This window comes from Myotis nattereri (assembly GCF_964212035.1).
Source record: "Myotis nattereri genome assembly, chromosome: 5".
NCBI lineage: Eukaryota > Metazoa > Chordata > Mammalia > Chiroptera > Vespertilionidae > Myotis > Myotis nattereri.
Genome location: NC_138080.1, coordinates 66282438 through 66302564, shown reverse-complemented (window position 1 = coordinate 66302564; position 20127 = coordinate 66282438).

The following is a 20127-nucleotide window of genomic DNA, read 5'->3' as shown; positions in this document are numbered from 1 at the left end:
AAGTCTTATGGCATGGTTATGGACCCTGTAATCCAGTATCACTTATGTTATTATATTTTCCTTAGATTCACTTATATATTGAATAATGGGGTTTTGAATATATATTTCAATTTAAATTTTACTGGAAAAAAACCTTACTGCTCTAGCATTTCAGTATTAAATATTATTATTATACTATTTTCCATTTTTTTTAGCTTCCAATAAACACAATGTTATTTTGCCAGCATCTATATAACCATCATCCTAAATCTAATCCAGTTGGTTAAATGGCTGGTTTAAAGATTCTTTTCCTTTTGGATATTTACTGCATAGAAATACTCCAATAATTTTTCTAAAACTCCCATAGTATACGGCGTACAGAACTGTCTAAATTATAAAAGGCTGCAGACTTTTTATGCTTAAGAATTAAATTCTATCTTACTTAAACTAAACCAAGTTAGATTGCTCTGGGTGACTACTCATCTTTATTAATTTTATCCTGAACGAGCACACATGATATTCTGGGCCAGAGACAAATTTATTCTTATCACTTCACAGTAAAGAATAAGTGAGGTGGCCCCTTTGTCCTCATGCTTCCTCCTGGCATGAGATGATGAGAATCAATAGCAATTTTTTCCTATAAAAGCAGCCAGGCACTCCACAGACAAGCGGCCCAGGAAACACATTATGCCCTGCTTAGGAGAGGAAGGAGGCAGCTGTCCCACCTGAAAAGGTCTTCTTGGAAAAATAATGAAATGGAGTCCTTCCTCCAAAACATCAGAATGTAAATAAAATCCCTCTAGTATCCAGAAAGTTCAATGTGTCTCAGCTTTTATGGCATAGAAATGTCTTCACATTCTGTGTCTTCAGCCCTTGTGACATACAGCTACCTCTGAGCTAACTCTTCAGGCTGCTCCCCTCAAGAGCTTAACCTGGGCGCAGAGTCCAGGCTGCAACCACTTGGTTCGCCCAGGGAGGTAAGAGAAATTTGTATCATCCCTTCAAATCAAAGCAATTCATTAGACAGATGTTTAAAAATCAAATTCTCATGGTATGTGAAGAGGCCTGGGAGACTAAAGCTGTTGACAATAGCACTGAGAAATCCAGGGAAATATGTTTCCCTATAAAAAACGGAAACTCATATGGCTTCAGTGCGATGAGAAGTCTCCATATCAGTCTTTGCTTTGTAAAGATACATCCAGAACATACTAACCTCCAGTACCTGGGGGTTTTGACGGACCTGGGCTGGCTTGAGCTAATTGGTGTTGGACTTAGTGATATGTCTGTATTTTTGCTGGCTTCTCATTTGTTCTTTAACTCCTCCTGCAACCAGGAGGTTAGCATCGGAAGTAATTCTCCTGAATCACAGGATAGCAAGCAAAAACTCCCCAGATCGTTTGCATTTTCAGCGGAAGCTGGCCATTTGCACATCATCACTTTTGCCTTGTTTTCCCGCCCAAAGCAATCCACATGGTTGATCATGACACCAAAGGCGTAAGCACTGAAAAAATCATCTACCATGTTCTCTAGACATGAGTAAAAAATATAGAAAATGGAGGCAAAGAGAGAAAAGGAAGCTTTGCTCACAAAGGGCCATGTGTCATGTTTGTAGTGGACTGTGGAGGATTTGCCCTTTAGGACAAACAATAGTGAGGTGTTGGTGCTACGGGGTAATAGCTGACCTGGGATATTTGATTACCTCTGACATTTGTGTTACATGAACATAGACTATATGTGGTTATATCATTTATTCTTTTCAGGCACAATGAATAACAGATTCAATATTAGTTGTTTTAAAATGTGCATATGTTTTAAAGTGCAGAAAATCAAAACAATCACAGTGAGAGAATAAACATACAAATAGGCAATTGCCAGACCATATGTAAACATAGAACTCTGACCACACAACCTTTACTGCAACCAGCCCAGAAGCCAATCACAGCTCTCACAGTTTGTTTGTTTGTTTGTTCATTTCAAATAAGCACCCTCCCCAGCTTTATTGAAGTATAACAACAAAATTGAAATATATTTATTTAAAAAAATATTTTTATTGATTTTAAAGAGGAAGGGAGAGGGAGAGAGAGATAGAAACATCAATAATGAAAGAGAATCACTGATCAGGTGCCTCCCACATGCCTTCTACTGGGGATCAAGCCTACAATCCAGGCAAGTAAATCAGGAATCAAACATGTGACCTCTTGGTTCATAGGTCGATGCTCAACCACTGAGCAACACCACCGGCTGGGCAAAATTGTAATATATTTAAAGTGTGCAATGTGACAATATGATATATCTATACATTGTGAAAAAATTACCACAATCAAGTTAACACATCCATCACCTCATATAGTTACTTTTTTTATGAGAATACTTAAGATCTACTCTCTTAGCAAATTCCAAGAACACAATACAATGTATGAATTATAGTCACCAGGCTGTACATTAGGTCCTCAGAACTTGAAATTACATTTCTTTAAACTTTACTGAGCCACCCTCAGAATGAAATGAGATTAATGTTAGCAGTAGCTATTAGCCAAAGGGATGCTTATGATGGCCGTTTACTTGCCATGAGTCATTGAGATTTTTTATTTCCAAAAGATTTTATGAGTCATTCAGTTAATTATTTTACATTTGCTCTCAATTTCTAGTTTCCAGCTAATTTTCTCTTCTAGTACTAGTTTCTGCTTTCACTACCAAGGCTATTTTACAAAAAACGTGAATGCTTTTTACCTAATACGAGACTGCTGGGAAAACAAACTCTGTGGATCGCCCGTTTTGTTATGCTCGCCTCCTGATTAGTCACAATAAATTCTATGTTTTGGGCAATGATATATTAGTAACTCTCCTGAACAAATCACTTCTCATAAAATGAACACATTAGATTTCCCTGTACTTTATTTGATGGTAAAACTTGTATTAAATTCTGGCTGTCTAACATTCCATTCAAAATTTATCAATGAAAGGATGTATAAAGTATTATGCACATTAGATTATTTAAATACATATAAACATATGTAATTTTCTGTTGAAATGAAAGTAACATACAAAGGTATGACAATATACAGCTAAGTAAATTATGAAAAAAAAAGTGAGCCACTATGCACTGAGGAAAAGCACTTTACCAGATCTCTAAAGCTCCTGCTCATATTTCTTTTCAATCAGAACCTCTTTCCTAGTCTCCCAAGGAAATGGCTAAATTGATTTTGAAACCAATACATGACCACTTTGTTAAATGTATCTTCATATGAATAAAATTATAAAGTGTGTTGTCTTTTGGCTTTTCTCACTAAAGATTGTCTTTGCAATCCCTATACGGAGTACCGTTACACTTCGTATTTTGACTCAAAGTGTCTTGGCCCAGGACTGAGGTCAGCCTAGAGGGCAGCTAGTTGCTCTTCATGTGCAGCAGATGCACACTGCACACCTAAATATATTGCACTTCCCTTTTCAGCTCCCATACTCTCAGCCACCGTGCATCCGCTCGAATCACCCCAGGACTAAGTACCAGACAATTAGGGACATCTGTGCACCAGAATCAGCTGACCTTATTCAAAATAGCCAATCCACAGGACCCCCACAAAACCTGGCTAACCCCATCCCACTTGCCACACACAAGCTACCCCTCCAGCTCCAGTTTGCTGTTACCCTGAGTCTGGGGCAACACCTATGTGAGGCTACTTTGAAGCTGCAAATAAAAAATTCTTCCTTTCATCTATCTCAGGGTCAGTGTGCCATGTCTCACCATCAAAAGAATCTTCAGATGTTACAAAACAATAGCTACTGTAGATATAGTGTACCCATTCTTGCATAGTATTTCATTTTAGAAATGTGCTAAAATTTCTTTGTATCATGATATTGATTCACGTTTTGGGTTTTATTTGAGGCGATTGCAAATAATTGTGTTAAGCACATTCTTGTCCATAAATTTTCATGGTATATACCGAGCAGTAAACTTGCTACATTATATCATCTTTAATAGGAAATGCCAGTTTCCCAAGCGGTTTTTTTAATTAATTGTCATTCACTTGAGCATAAGATGATGCCTGTTACTGCTCCATTACACTTTGTATTCACAAGTGCATTAAATTTCAGCAATTATCAGAGGGTAGGACATATTGGTTTTAATTTGCTTCCCCAGATAACTAATACATTTGGGACCCTTTTCATATTTTACATTCAATTGTATATCATTTATGAAGTATCATATCAAGTCTGTTCATCATTTTTCTCTTGGATTTTGTCTTTTCTTGTTATTTAGTAATTCTTTCCATAATAACTATGTCTTTTCTTGTTATATTCATTACAATTATACTCTTTCCTTCCATGTCTTACCTTTTCTTTCTCACATTGATATTTATTAATGGATATAAATTCTTCATTTTAGTGTAGGGAAATTTAGAGTTTTTTGTTTCAAGTTTGCTTTTTTGTCTCATTTTAAAGGAATATTATCTCCTATGGTCATTAAAATAGTATCACATTATCTTCTAGAGCAGTGGTTCTCAGCCTTGGCTGCACATTAGAATCACCTGGGAATCTTTTTAAAATCCTGATTTCTGGGCCTCATCCTCCAGAAATTCTGTTTCTTTGTTATGGGTGGAGCCACAACATTAGTAACAATGAAACAGAATTTCCGGAGGATGAGGCCCAGAAATCAGGATTTTAAAATGATTCCCAGGTGATTCTAATGTGAAGCCAAGGTTGAGAACCACTGTTCTAGAGCCTTTTTGTTGTAATTTTTAAATTCATATCTATTGGCTACCAAGAACTGTTTGTTTGTGTTTTTAAATACCATACACAAGGTAGGGGTGTAGTTTTTATCACTCCCCCGTGTCCCATGGTGAAAGTACCTTTTTTTCTACTTGTATATAATGCCATCTTTGTCATAAAACAGGTGTGCTTATGAGGATTGTTTTTATCTCTGGACTCCCTATTGATCTACTTATTCATTCACATTTGTGTTGCTATTATAATGTTTCATTGCAATAATTTATAATAATATCTTGATATATGGTAACATCGATGTTCTTCTCCATATATCTCAGGGAGAGGGCCTAAGCCATCAGTTGGACATCCTTAGCTCTGCCATGGAGGCAGGAGAGGCTCCCACCATTGCCGCTGTGCTCGCCAGCGGTGAGCCCAGCTTCTGACTAAGTAGTGCTCCCTCTGTGGGAGCACACTGACCACCAGGGGGCAGTTCCTGCATTGATCCTTTGCCTCCTGATGGTTGGTATGAGACATAGAGACTGGTCGATCGATTTGCACATTAGCCTTTTATTACCAGTACTAGAGGCCTAGTGCACAAAATTCATGCATGGGGGAAATAGGGGGGGGGGGTTCCTTCACCCCGGCCTGTTACGACACCAGCGCCCCGTGCCCTGATCTCTGGCCAGAGGCCCCTCCCTCCCTCCCTCTGTGTGGCCAGGGCGTGGGACACTGGGCTTGTATTGCCCCCAGAGGCCCCTCCCTCCCTCTGTGAGGCCAGGGCGTGGGACACTGGGCTTGCACCACCACGGCAATGCCGCCAGCATCCCACCCTGGCCGCTATGGGTGCTGCCATATTTGTGACAGAGTGAAGGCTAACTTGCATATTACCCTTTTATTACATAAGATATAAGACTAGGGGCCCAGTGCATGAATCATGCACCTTGAAAGGAACTGTGGGCTGCGAGGCTACAGTGGGCACAGGGGTGGGTCTTGGCCCATCCTCCCAGATCTTCCCGCTGCAGCCCTCCTGGTCCCTTGTCTGCCAGCAGCCCTGCTCCCACTGTCTCTGCTCCCACGCACTGACGGCGCCAGCCCCACTTGCACCTGCTGATGGCACAGAGCAATGGGGACCAGCGCCAGCAGCGTGTGTTAGCGGGGCCGGGGCTGGCGCCAGCAGCAGGTACGAGTGCTGGGCGGGACCACCGTGTGCAGGAGCAAAGAATTTTCAGTAATCACCAGAGGCTTGGTCCGATGGCAGCGACTGGTGCCCCACCTTGATCTGGCACCCCCACTCACCTGCTCCATCATCCCACTGTGGCTGACGCCTGCCATGTTCCATCAGCGCCCCTGGTGGTCAGCTCTCATCAGAGCGACTGGTTGTTTGGTTGTTCTGTCATTCAGTCTATTTGGATATTAAGGTTTTATATAAATAGATTGCTCATATTAAATATTTTATGACATTCAATATTTAATATGGTTCAACCTAATAATTTCATTATTTGGGCCTTTTATTTCTTACACTGATTTTTCATGGCTTTCTGTGCAGATGTTCATATATTTTCTGCCTTATTGCCTGAACTAGAGTTTCTATTGAAAGTTTAATGCAATGTTGACAGTGCCCATTCTAGTGTAGAGGCAAAGCTTTCACAAATTTTCCACGCTAATATGTCTAGTTTATTTCTATGGATCCCTTTACCAAATGGATGTTAAATATAATGATTTACTCTTCGGTATATGCTGAGATGATCATTTTGATCTTTCCTTTTTGTTCTTCTAATATTTTTAATTATATTATTTTAATAGTAAATAATATGCATTCCTGGAATAAACTCAAGTTTGTGAGGATGCATTATTCTTTATATATAAATTGATTGGTTTGCTACTATTTTGTTTAGAATTTTGTATTGGTGTTTAAGTTTTATTTTGTGCTGTCTATAATGTTTGGTACCTATTTTATACTGGCCACTTAAACATTTTAAGAAACATTTCCATTTATTTAGTTGCTGTTACTTATTCTATAACATTTTAGGAAAAGACACTAACTTAAGTAACACCATTTGAACTTTATCATGAATTTTAAAAATGTGAAGTTTAAAAGAAAAAATGTTATCTTTATCTTGTACTATATAAAGCATCTGTAATAATCACTCCCCTTTTATTCATGATATTGGTTATATGCTTTATTAATTTTGTTATTTTTTTATTAAAGTTAATAGTGCTTTAAAATGTTAAACTTCATCATTCTATACATTCAATGGAATATATTTTCCATTTCATTAATTTCCACTCTCAGCTTTATTGCCTTAGTTCCTTTTCTCACGCTCTCAATCTCTCTTTCTCCATCTCTCCTCTCCAGAATTTCTTATTTTCCCTTTTAAATTTATCATCCACACTCCTTTCAAATTGCACTTTTAATAAAAATCAGTCACGTGGATCTTACTCTGTTCAAAATCATTGATGGCTATTTATTGTATGTTGAATCTTCTTGGTATGATGCCAGGCCTTGAACTATGCCCCATCTAACACCCCTTCTATATCATTTGCATTGTCTAGCTACTTAACATTAGAAATTACTAGTTACTTATCCTTATTTTTTTTTTAAAATATATTTTTATTGATTTTTTACAGAGAGGAAGGGAGAGAGATAGAGAGTTAGAAACATCGATGAGAGAGAAACATCGACCAGCTGCCTCCTGCACACTCCCTACTGGGGATGTGCCCGCAACCAAGGTACATGCCCTTGACCGGAATCGAACCTGGGACCCTTCAGTCCGCAGGCCGACACTCTATCCACCAAGCTAAACCGGTTTTGGCGCTTATCCTTATTTTATGTCTCCTTGCTTTTACAGATCTGGAAACCTCTTTCTTCCTGTTGAGACTCATACTTGTTCCATGAGTTTCACTCCTAGCCTTTCCTGAGTTCTTAAAACTGAAAATACCCCAGAGGAAAGGCAGGAGAGTGTGGGTGAGTGGAAAGAGATTAACCAAAGAACTTGTATGCATATATGCATAACCCATGGACACAGACAATAGTGTGGTGAGGACCAGGGGCTTTGTGCCTGTGCGCACTAGAAGAGGTCTAGGGGGGAGGGGGGATAAGGGGGCATCTGTAATACTTTCAACAATAAAGATTTTTTAAAAAGAAAATTATTACTTAAAAGAATTAAAACAAAACGAAACATAAAAAAACAACAACAAAAAACACAAAGTAAAAGTAGTACCCTGAATCAGGCTTTTGTAGCATTTCATGAATACATATAATTTCAGTCCTAATAACGTGCTGTAATTCTTGAGACTTCTCTAAATTTCCCAGTGGGTGCTGAAATAAATTTGTCTCTCCCTAGCTGTTAACAAAGAGCCTGGAGAATAGGTCAGGCTCTAAATATCTCTTAAGAGCATTTGTGAATGAATGTATGTCTTTAGAATTCAAACACATGGAAAATATTGGCATCATATGTTATATTTATTTTTCTAGAATTCATTAGAATATCTCTTAGTATTTCATGGTACTCTCTCAAACCATGCTTAATATACTTTTAAAACAGGATGGAAATTTCAAACTTTCTAATTAATTTTTGGAGGTTTAATTTTACTTTATTTCATGACGACATACAAGCATATATTTTAATTTCCAAGGTAAGTAATCTTTAAAATATAACAGTATGCATTTCTTTATTGTTATGAAAGCTTACTCTTATTGGTAGTGTCTTGCAGTACTGAGATTTTATAATTATCTTAGTTTTATGTCTTATTTTAAATGTATATATGCAGAAGAGGGCTTTGTGGTCAGTCAAGATTTTAGAGTAAATGTATGTCCCCAACTATTAATAGATATAGTGATTTATAATAAATGGTTGATTATCTTACCCAAAAGGCTCAATTCACCAGAGACCGTCTTTCTGTGAGCTGAAAAAAATGGTTTGCTAGAATTAAAACTTGAATCTGGATTATAGGAAACCACACACACGCTCTATATCCTAACTAACCAATACCTAAGGTTTTGTAAAGTAATAATATTACTCAAGTTAGGATCTGATAATTGACCAAAATATAGCAAATACATAGACAAAAGTTTATTTAATTTAGGCTTTTTTTTTACAACTTTTTAATATATATTTACATTAAAGATTTAAATAATCTTTCTTTTACTGAATTACTGTCCATAATATTTCAGATAAACACATCCAGGAATCAAGGTCAGCTTTGTTTTTACTGAAACTGTAATTACAGTAATTACATCATCTTCGGTTTTCAGCAAAAAGCTTCTATTTAACTGTGCTGTTCTATTATCTATGTGTTCCATTACAGATTGAATGTTATGCCCATCACAACAGCAACCATAACTTATTCAACTTGTTTTTTACCTTTTCCCATTATAATTAGCACATACATTTTCCCTTCCCATGCTCCATTCATTTTTATTCCAATATCATGATATTAAACAACCAATAATATTCTAGATTTAAAAGTAGGTTATACACTTGGCTCTTTTATTTTTGAATCCAGCTCTATTTCTAATCCTCTTTGTAATAAAATACAAAAAAGCAGAATAGACTATTGTCTAATTATTAAGGACATCAATAATGGTGTTAATACAGTACAGGTTAAGGTTAAGGCTAAGAATAAAAATATTTAGAATACACATTTCTGCTTATACATTCGCGTTCTACTCCAATAAACTTTCTTTGTAAAGTTTACCCTCATCTCAACATAGTGTGGTGCTAAGTTCTTACCTTCTTTCCCCAATCAATTTTAAAATAAATGTTGATGCATCCTCTCTCAGAATACTAGTATATCACTTTATTTTTGCCCAAAATTAATCATAGAATCTCAAAAAACTGAAGGTCTAGTATAGCTCTCTTTCTTATGTATAAATAAAATAATACCAAAACTTAATTTTTTCCATTACTCCAAAGATGACTGCTTAAATTAGTAAATTATAAATCAAACTGGAACAATTTGGTAAAAATGCTTTCACCGGTTGTCTACTCATATGTGGATATGAAAACGAATGTATTATATAAACCTCACCATGATCAATGTTAGGTTAACATTTCAGTCTTAAAATATCATTGTTAAATAATAGTAGTTCCATTTCCATTTATTAATATACTAGGGGCCTGGTGCACTAAATTCATGCACTGGGTGTGTGTGTGGGGGGGAGTGTCCCTCAGCCCAGCCTGCCCCCTCTCACATACTGGGAGCCCTCAGGCGTTGACCCCCATCAACCTCTAATTGCAAAATCAGCCCCTTGCCCAGGTCTGACACCTCCACCAGAGGTGTCAGGCTTGGACAGGGGACCCCCATCTCCCCCTATCACTGGCTCTGACCCCCACCCAGGCCTGATGCCTCTGGCCCAGGAATCATGCCTGGGCAGGGGACCCCCATCTCCCTCTGATCGCTTGCTCCACCCCCCCGTCCAAGCCTGACACCTCTGACCCAGGCTTCAGGCCTGGGCAAGGGGACCATCATATCCCCCCAATCCCCGGCTCCGCCCCCCACCCAGGCCTGATGCCTCTGGCCCAGGTATCCGGCCTGGGCAGGGGACCCCCAGCCCCCTCTGATTGCTGGCTCCACCCCCCGCCCAGGCCTGATGCCTCGGCCAGAGGAGTTGACCCTCATCACTCTCTGATCGCCAATCACTGGATCGGCCCCTTGCCCAGGCCTGAGGCCTCCGGCAGAGGTGTCAGGCCTGGGCAAGGGACCCCCAGCTCCCTGCGGTTGCAGGCTCCGCCCCTTCCCAGGCCTAACGCCTCTGTCCGAAGCGTTAGGCCTGGGCAGGGCACCCCCAGCTCCCCGCGGTTGCAGGCTCTGCCCCTGCTCAGGCCTAACGCCTCTGGCCAAGGCATTAGGCCTGGGCAGGGGACCCCCCAGCTCCCTGCAGTTGCAGGCTCTGCCCCTGCCCAGGCCTAACACCCGGCCCAGGCAGCGGGGACCTGCAGCTGCAGCGGCCCGCAATCGCTGGCTAGGGCCAGGCAAGGGACCCCTAGCTCCTGGGACTGCCAGCTTCAACCGTGCCCAGCTCCCATCGCTGGCTCCACCCCTACTTCCTGCTATCACTGGCCAGGGCAGCAAAGGTGCCGGATTCTCCGAACGACCCCCCTGGGTTTCCGATCACTGTAAGTGGCAGGGGGCTTCTTCCTGCTTTCCCTTTTGCCTCCCTGCATTGTGCCTACATATGCAAATTAACCGCCATCTTTGTTGGCGGTTAACTGCCATCTTAGTTGGCAGTTGATTTGCATATCACCCTGATTAGCCAATGAAAAGGGTAGCGGTCATACGCCAATTACCATGTTTCTCTTTTATTAGTGTAGATTATACTTTGTATGTTCTACTGATTCATAACTTTGATCTTGGTAGCAGAGTGTAGTAGAAAGGTATTGGGCTTGAATTTAGAAGTTGATGTTAATGCAGGCTCTTACTTACTAAGATTCTGATTTAAGGCAACTCAAATTTTTAAATCACAATATCCTCAGCTGTAAAAGAAAGCTGGGGTCTGGGATTTTTTTTAAATTAATTTTCTGAAAGGTTGTTTCATATTTGTTCTGACATCAATTCTCTGATGCCAACTGGGTATTCTACAATTAAATTTAATTCTGACAGCAACTAAATAAAGTGCAGATGCTACAAGAGAACAGCAAAGTCCTTCACAAGCCTGTCCCCACTTCAGACACCATCAGCCAGTCTTGGTGGTCAACCACTCTTCCAACTGACTGGCTATAAATTTAGAGCTTTCAACAATCCTCTCAGATTTCAATATACAGTGGGGCCTTGACTTACGAGTATAATTCATTCCGAGACCGAGCTCGTTAAGGAGCTTGTTAACTCAAATTACTCTGTCAACTCAATGCAAAAAATCGGCCAAGAGACAGCTGGTATCTCAAAAAACTCGTTAGTCGGGACACTCGTAAGTCAAGGCCCCACTGTGTGTGTGTGTGTATATATGTATATATATATTGATTTCAGAAAGGAAGTGAGAGGGAGAATGCTAGAAACATCATTGATTGGCTGCCTACTGCATGCCCCAACTGGGGATCAAATCATGACCTCCTGGTTCATAGGTTGATGTTCAACCAATGAGCTACGCTGGGCAGGCTGCCCTCAGATTTGAATTTGCTAAAATGACTCACAAAACTCGGTAAAAACACAATAATTATGATTATAGCTTTTTGTTTGTTTGCTTGTGTTTTTAGAGAATACAGATCAGGATCAGTTAAACGCAGAGGCACACAGGACGTGGTTTAGGGAAAGGGAGGTGACAGCTCCCATGACCTAGCCTCCTGAAATCTGGGTGTGTCACCATCCCCGCATGTTCCTTAAACTTGTCTAATAATTCCTTAAACTTTACCTGATTCTCCACTTATCCCTTCAGGATTCTAGTAGTCCCCTCCCCCTCTTGCCTCATTCTCACTGGTAGTTCATTCTCTGACAAAACTGCTGTATTCCTGGAAAAGGGCAAGTTATTTTATACTCCTGGATCCTACTTTTGTATTTCCTTTCTTTCTGAACTTTATCTAGAATCTTTCACACTCACTTTCCCATTAACAACTATTCACCTTTGAAAACTCAATGCCATCTTATTCTCTTCAGTAAAACCTTCACTACATTTCCTAAATAAAATGGACTATTTAAAAGACAACAACAACAACAATAACACTTTAAATATTGACATGCACAACTCCCTCTACTAAGCAACAATAGCTTTGAGGCTGGGAGAATGGTACTGTGTTAATAAGACAGAGACCCTGTCAAGCCTAACATAGGAATACCTAAATGTATCCGAAATTTAACAGATAAATGCTGTCTCTTCTTAATTAAAGATAGAAACACTTGCTAGAAAATTAATGTTAACGTTTTATTTTATTTTATATTTTAATACTAATGCATATGGAACTCATGATAATGAGAAGAGTAAGTAAATATAGACAAAAATGCACCAGAAAATGGAATTAATTTACTTAACTCCTTGATTGAAAGTTAAAAATGCATCTCCTAGGGGATTTTTATATAAAGAAATGTAATTACGGATTATAATAGGAAAGATTGGAAGATGAGGGCATAGTGAAGAATTGCATACAAATTGACTCATTGCAAACATGTTCTGAAAATGTTTCTTAAGAAACCATCACTGTATTTATTGTTCACAGAACATATCTTATATTTTATTCCTTTGCCAAAAATGTAATATGCTATTTTTATAAAAAACTAATTCCTGAGATTTCTAATAATCTCCAACTGGAGGCAAAACTATAATTAGAGATATGTGGGTATGGTATCAAAGTACCTGGGCTTAAAGGGTTCAGAACTCTTGGATCTCAAAGGCATTATGGATTCTAATTATCTCCTCATTGTTCATTCTTCTTAATATGCTCTCTGTCTCTCTTCTCCAACCCTTCTCTCTTTTCTTTCTTCCATTTTACTTATTTTTAACCATGTTCAAAATCCTTGTGAGAAAAATTTTTAAGGAAATATTAAGTGATAGTATGGAATCTAAAAATATTAATAAGAAAGTCTAAAAAAAATCTGATTCCAAAAAGGTCAATCTTAATTTTTCACTGAAAATGAATCACCTTCAGGGATATTATTTTAAAACTGTTAGCAGAAAAAGAAAAAGTAGCAAGTGAATCAAAGGAATTTTAAAAGGTGATAAAAGTAGTTAGTATACATCTGTTTGGGGAAATTAAATTCTCATACAAATATGTCATTTTAATTATGTGGTTTGTGTAAAGAGGCTTTGGCTTGTGGAACATTTAAAAGTTTTCTGTACTATTTCACCATTTCCACCACATATTTCTCTTCTACTTGCATGTTCCTTTTAAATGCTGCCACCACTTCTCTTCATTTTATCTCCTCCTCTTTTGTTTTCATTTTATATAACATTTTAAAAGTTATAGCTAATGTTTCCAATCATACGTAGTAACCCTTTGTCTGAAATGTCCACCTGTGGAAGTGAGGTATATGACTTGTGTATACAGACAGTATTTTCACAGCATCATACATTGGTAAGGGTTGCCTTGAAAAAAGAAACCTTTCTTTATCATTATGATGGACTTGCTCCATGGGGAGAACCTATAGCTCACAACTCCATTGAAAATGCACTCTCTGAAAATGTTCACAGATGAAAGTGGCCACTCTTTCCAAACCTGTGACTTTAACAGATACCTATTAGAAAGGTTGTGGATGTCTTGTTGAAATCAAAACGTGGTGTTCAGGTCTGAGTTCATTGTCTTGCAAAATCAAAGAATGAAGTCGAGGACAAAAATGGTTTTTGGAAGCAAAGTTTTTTGAGAGATAGATGGACTCCCCGTAGCAAAGAGCAGCAGGAAGAGGGCCTAAAGTGGGTTACCAGTGAAGCTTCTTTGTCTCAGGTTCCAAAGTCCCCTGCCCCTTAAGCCAGTCCTGGAAAAGGTGCAGCTGGGGTGAAAGCGGGCCAGTTATCCAGAGCGTCCATCCCATGTTGCAGCCTGGGGTAATTCAGCATCCAAGCTAATTAAAGTGCACTGCTCCATGTGTGGAGTCCCGTATGGCCATAAGCCATGTGGGCCCAGGGGAGCACATCGCCCATCATAGGAGCCAGGAAGAGAGAGAGAGAGAGAGAGAGAGAGAGAGAGAGAGAGAGAGAGAGAGAAAGAAGAAAGAAGAAGAAGAAGAAGAAGAAGAAGAAGAAGAAGAAGAAGAAGAAGAAGAAGGAGGAGGAGGAGGAGGAGGAGGAGGAGGAGGAGGAGGAGGAGGAGGAGGAGGAGGAGGAGGAGGAGGAGATGAGAGAGTGTGTGCTAGGAGTGTGTCTAGGAGTAGATGCATGCTTGCTAGCTTTTGATTGGTTCTTTTAAAGAATTCTGCTTTAGCCACTTCCTTGTGATTGGTTTTCTGCAAGTTGCATGTCTTAGTAACATCAATATATTTTAAAGCTCCTGTCTCCTGTGTACACCCTTCTTTCCCAACACAGCTGGGTTGCCTTAGCAATTACAAGGGGTTGGTTAGGTTTCCTGGTTCTACTCCCCCCCGCCCCCCCGGCCCACTCCCTTGTCCCATCCCTGTCTGCTGAGCCCTCTTTTTCTATTTCCTCATTGTAAAGCGGACTGCAGGGGGCTGGAAGCACCTTAAGAATGATTGACTGCATATAGCAAGGAGGAGCTGGGGAAAGGAAGAAAGCTTCTAGTTTCTGAGTTCATGTGACTCTACAGATAATGTGTTTTTAACATTGTCCCTCACCTCTATCTTCTGAGATGTTATTCCACATGAAGGCCTCATTTGCCTTAATTTTCTTAGCACAAACAGGTGGTATTTGAATATTAGTGCATGATCCCCCTTCAAGAATCACTTCCCAGATTTATTCATTTTAATTTTTTAAAGATAGAATGTCTTTAAAATGTATTTTATGCATATGTAAGTAGCTTCATAGAGATGTATCATTACATATATTTTATATAGAGGTTTTATATATGAAGGAAAAGGGTGGAAAAAAGAAAGCTAAATTGCATGATAAGATTAATTTTCATCTAGAAATGTAGGCATGCATGAAAAGAGGGAACCATCTTTTCTGTTTGATGCAGTATTGGGAATAGCTTACACAGCAGACGAATATGAAGTGATCAGAAAAAATGACCTGAGAGAAAACAATAGAGCTTGTGAATCCATTTTTTTGTATTTGCTTTAAGTCTGTGAGTGTATAGCTTTAGCCCTTTAGTAGAATAAATTATGTTATGTTCTGTTCAAAGTCATTTTGCCACTGGATATATTGTCTTGGAAATAGGGCAAGAAAAAGGAGAGAGGATTCCCGAAGTTTCCTTATCCCTTCAGCCTAGTTTGTAGAGATTGATTTCTTCACTTACATTCCTATAGTTGCATCTGTTCAAAAGAAGTAATAGTTTGTGTCCAAAGTTCTAATGTGGTATTAGCACTTGAGAAATACTAAGCAAATAATAATTATAAATGTTTAATGCTACTAATGAGAACTACATGATAACAAAGTGTGCTTATTATGTTACCCTTTGAAAATCCACAAATAACTTATTGGAATCATTAGCTTAGAAATAATGCCTTTTTTGAAAGTGATATTTCTGTAATGGTGTTCAAAACCATTCTCCAGTAGATGGCTAGTTTTATTAAACCCGAACGTATTTCTGTGCTTGGAATATTATAGTTATCAATAAAAAGAGAGAAAAAATATGTGACTCTCTGAAAAGAGTCGAACTGATATTGTTACTGGTTAGCTGAGGATAACAATGACCTGGATAGGTTTTGTTATATTTAAAGATTTTAGAAATAAAATATTTATAATTTTTAACAGAACACACACACTAAATAAATAAATAAATAAATAAATAATAAAACATTAAAAAATAAATAAAAAGCATACTTTTTTCATTCTGACTGATGGGAGTGGGCAGCCATAACTCAACAAAGAAGTAATCCCATCGCAGCTAGAGGGCAATGTATACCATCTCTGCTACAGAAGAGTAGCATGGCTTCAGGCGCACCCTCTGTGGCCATGGAGCAGACTAACACATTGTTTTCTATCTCTATCCGGTGGAGTTTACCAAGCTGTGGAGGCTCACATGTGATGTACAAAGGTAGGGTTCACAGCCTTGCTGAAGGGCTGTTTTATCTTTTTGATCCTCTAGGCTCTCAGAATATCACATTTTCCACTATCTTAATTACCTCATCTTAAGAAGACCAGGCGAGCAAAAGGTGGAAAGCACATTAGAAGCCGTAAAGCGTACACGCACTTCGGAAGGCAGGGGATAAACCCTAGCAATTCTCTTCGTCAGGTTTATGACTTAAAGTCTGTTTTCCAAACATCTCATGCTAAGACAGAAACAAAAGCAGGGGCGCTTACAGGATGGCCCTCAAGACCAGAAATTTCAGTTAGCTGAAATGTATATGTACATCACACCTTCATTCAGAGGACTTTAATAGCAAATGATCATATTTAAAATATATATACTCACAGTAATATTTAATGATAGAGAAAAGGTAGATTACTAGGTTTTCTATTGTATAGTGGAACTCCCATAAGGATATGAACAAGTGTATATTTGAAATTACCTATGTCATTGGACAACTAAGTTCACGTTCTTGATTTGTGGTCCTGCAATGATTATGCAATTGAAAAGAGAATGTAAGAGAGAAAAAAATCTATGGATTACTAGATGGCTAATTACATACATCTTTTGGATCATAGGAAAAATAAATGACAGAGGAAAAAAAGAAGTGTCAGAAAATCTGACAAGTTTTATATTTCTAAGAAGCACAATGTTAAATTTAGGAATATATTAACTTACTCCCTACTTGTGCCTGGCTTTTAGTATTACAAGTTGGGTTTACATATGTATCTTTAAAAAAAATACTTTATGATTTTAGAGAGAGAGAAACATTGATTTGTTGTTCAATTTATTTATGCATTCATTGGTTGATTCTTATATGTGCCCTGACCAGGGATTGAGCTCCCAACCTTGGGATATCAGGATAATGCTCTAACCAACTGTGCTACCCCTCCAGGGCCTAGAAATATACCTTTAAATTTCTGAATATCTTCTACGTGATGCTTTTTCTGGAGACATGAGTATCTCCTCATGTTTTTATAAAAGAAAGCTATCTGGGTAATTTAATGAGAATGTTTCTAAATGAAGGGGAAAGTGTCAAGATGTTATTTGGTTACCAACAGACTGCTACTGTTCTGACCGTGTGAGCCTACTGGTTTCGGCAGGCTCTCGTTCTGACTGTGACAACCCCTCTGATTCTAGCATAGTATTTCCAAATCTTTGAGCTCTAACTAGTATTTAATAAGATATTTTAAATTCTGAATCTTAACCTGTAGATACTCTCAATTACTTAGATCTACGTATTCTCTCACACTAACTGTAGACTGACTAATCTGTTATACAAATCAGCCTGTGCCCTGTTTTATTCTCTTGTTTGGTCTCATTCTTTGAAGCTGGGCTTCTGAAGCTACATTTTAGTATCTCAGGCTCGTTGAAATGTTTTCATCCCAGTGCACATTTTTTCAAAATATATGTTCTATAAATTAGATGATTTTTTTTTCCCTCTGAAGGCAGTAAAAGAAAATTGATCAAAGGTATTTAAAATAGATATAGCTCCATTCTCAGGTAGAAAGTCTACATCTACAGAAATGAAAAGGCAAAGGTTCCCCCCCCCCTTTTTTTTTTTTACTTTCAGACTGTATGTGTATAATGGTACTAGTGAGATTTCAATGACCTAATCAACAAAGGCTTATAATTCTCATTAGCAAGAGCTGAATCAGCAACATAAATGATGAGCCTAAGAGGAAACCATATTTGAGTATAACCTACTTACAAGCACACAGAAAAAAATAACACCACTGTACTTTTTTATGTGCTAACAAATCATTCATTTTATATCTTCTGAGTATCTTTTATCATTTACAAATTAGCAGCTTTTCAACTACTTTTTAAATCTTATGATAAACAAGAATGTTATCTCCTAGACAATGTTAATCCTGATGAGGATTTTTAACAGAACATACACACAAATAAATAAATAAAACATTAAACAATAAATAAAAGCATACTTTTTTCATTCTGACTGATGGGAGTGGGCAGCCATACTCAACAAAGAAGTAACCCATCGCAGCTAGACGGCAATGTATAACATCTCAGCTACAGAAGAGTATAACCTACTTACAAGTTCATGTTGAAACATGAACAAATGTTTCACCATTTGATAATTTAGAAAAAAACACAGTTAGGAGAGCTTTAAAAAATTGTTTAAAGAGCATGCAGGTAGAATTTAAAATATTTTCACACTTGAAATTTTATAAATAGTAGTCAATTGGCCATTTATGTCAAAAATATTTATATGTTGGCCATTGAGTTAATTCTACTTGTTATAATTAATCAGGAATACTTGACCTACACTGCTAGGCTTTTTGTTTTGTTTTAATTTTGGCCATTTAATGCCAATGCCATAACATTCCCTTTTTCTAATTGGTTAGTTTATGTTATAGCATGATCTTCATAAGACACTTCCAAATTCTGCATGAGTGGTGGCTAAGAAGCTAAGTCAAATTTAACCCAAAAGTATAGTTGAATTTTCTATAATGTCTGCCTGCAAAGAAAACAACATTTGTGAGGTATCAAGGACATCCTTCATATTGTTCACAGAAAGCCCTTGTGAGTCATGCCCTAGAAACGGGGCAGACCAGAGATAGGGTGAATTTCACAAAACGGCGATGCAGCTTCGACCCAGCTCAGCCTGTCATTGGACTGAGGTCATCAGCACCCTCACAATGCTATCTGTGTCCTCAAGGAAAGAGTAAAACCTCTTTTTTAGAAGATATGTGGGATCTTTGCAATCTTTTACACAATATCTGAATTAATAAGCATATGGTTTGTGAAGAACAGAAGACATGCAACTAAGAGAAAAAGAACCAAAACAACTCTGTAGGTGACCTAGATGTTATAATTTACAAAGGCTTCAAAATCTAAGATAATTGATGAAAATATGGATGATAAGAGGTTAAAATAGATACAGTGTACAAGGAGAGCTGTATTCTTTGAAAGATATCAAAACGGCACCCTGGAATACAGAATATAATATCTGCAATTAACAATCAATACATGTGATTTATTGCAGAATGAATACAGCACAAGAACATATTTGAGAGCTATAAATAAGTCATTAGAAAATATCCCAGTTAAAGTCACAAAAAATTATCTGAGCATTAAAAACATGAAAGACACAGTCACAAAGCTATTTGGGAATGTCTGGGGATGAGAACAGTTTGTATTTGCAATCACGAATCTTTTATTTGGTCCCACAAGCATCACGCTGCAACTACAACTTTTTCTCATCCCTCAGCACGCCCTGGGCGGCCCTCTGAACTCTCGGTGCTCTCTGTGCTGCAGAGCAGCAACTGTCCCAAAGAAAAAGCAGTGGAAGATGGCTATTGGGCCCTTCCTCTTGAGGATCTTTCTCTCCTGGGCACCACAAAATTCTGGGGACTTCTATTCCATCTTATTATTTTTTTATTCTCCTGCACCTTTCAACTTTGAAATATATAAAACGCCCTTAGAAACAAAAATTTATTTATGTAGTTGAGGGCCCTAGTATCTCAAATTTTATTATTATAGCCCCATATAACTGCTAAAAGCTCTGCTGGTTTCTCTGTTCCTTCAGCAACACCTGACCTGGATCTGGCTCATTTTCTTACATGGAGACCTTGCTCAAAATTCAGAAATGCCCTTATAATCAGCTACAGATAATGAATAATTTTCCTTCAATGGAATATTAATCCAAACATTTAAATTGGAGATTTTGTAATTTAAACAGCTTCTGCAGCTGCAAACTACCAGGAAGTAGAAGTCTTCATGCACATTTTGTTAAAGCCAGGATCACAATCATGGAAATTAAAACACACACAAAACGGCATAATAAATTCAAGGTGAAAAGCAAAATTTTGAA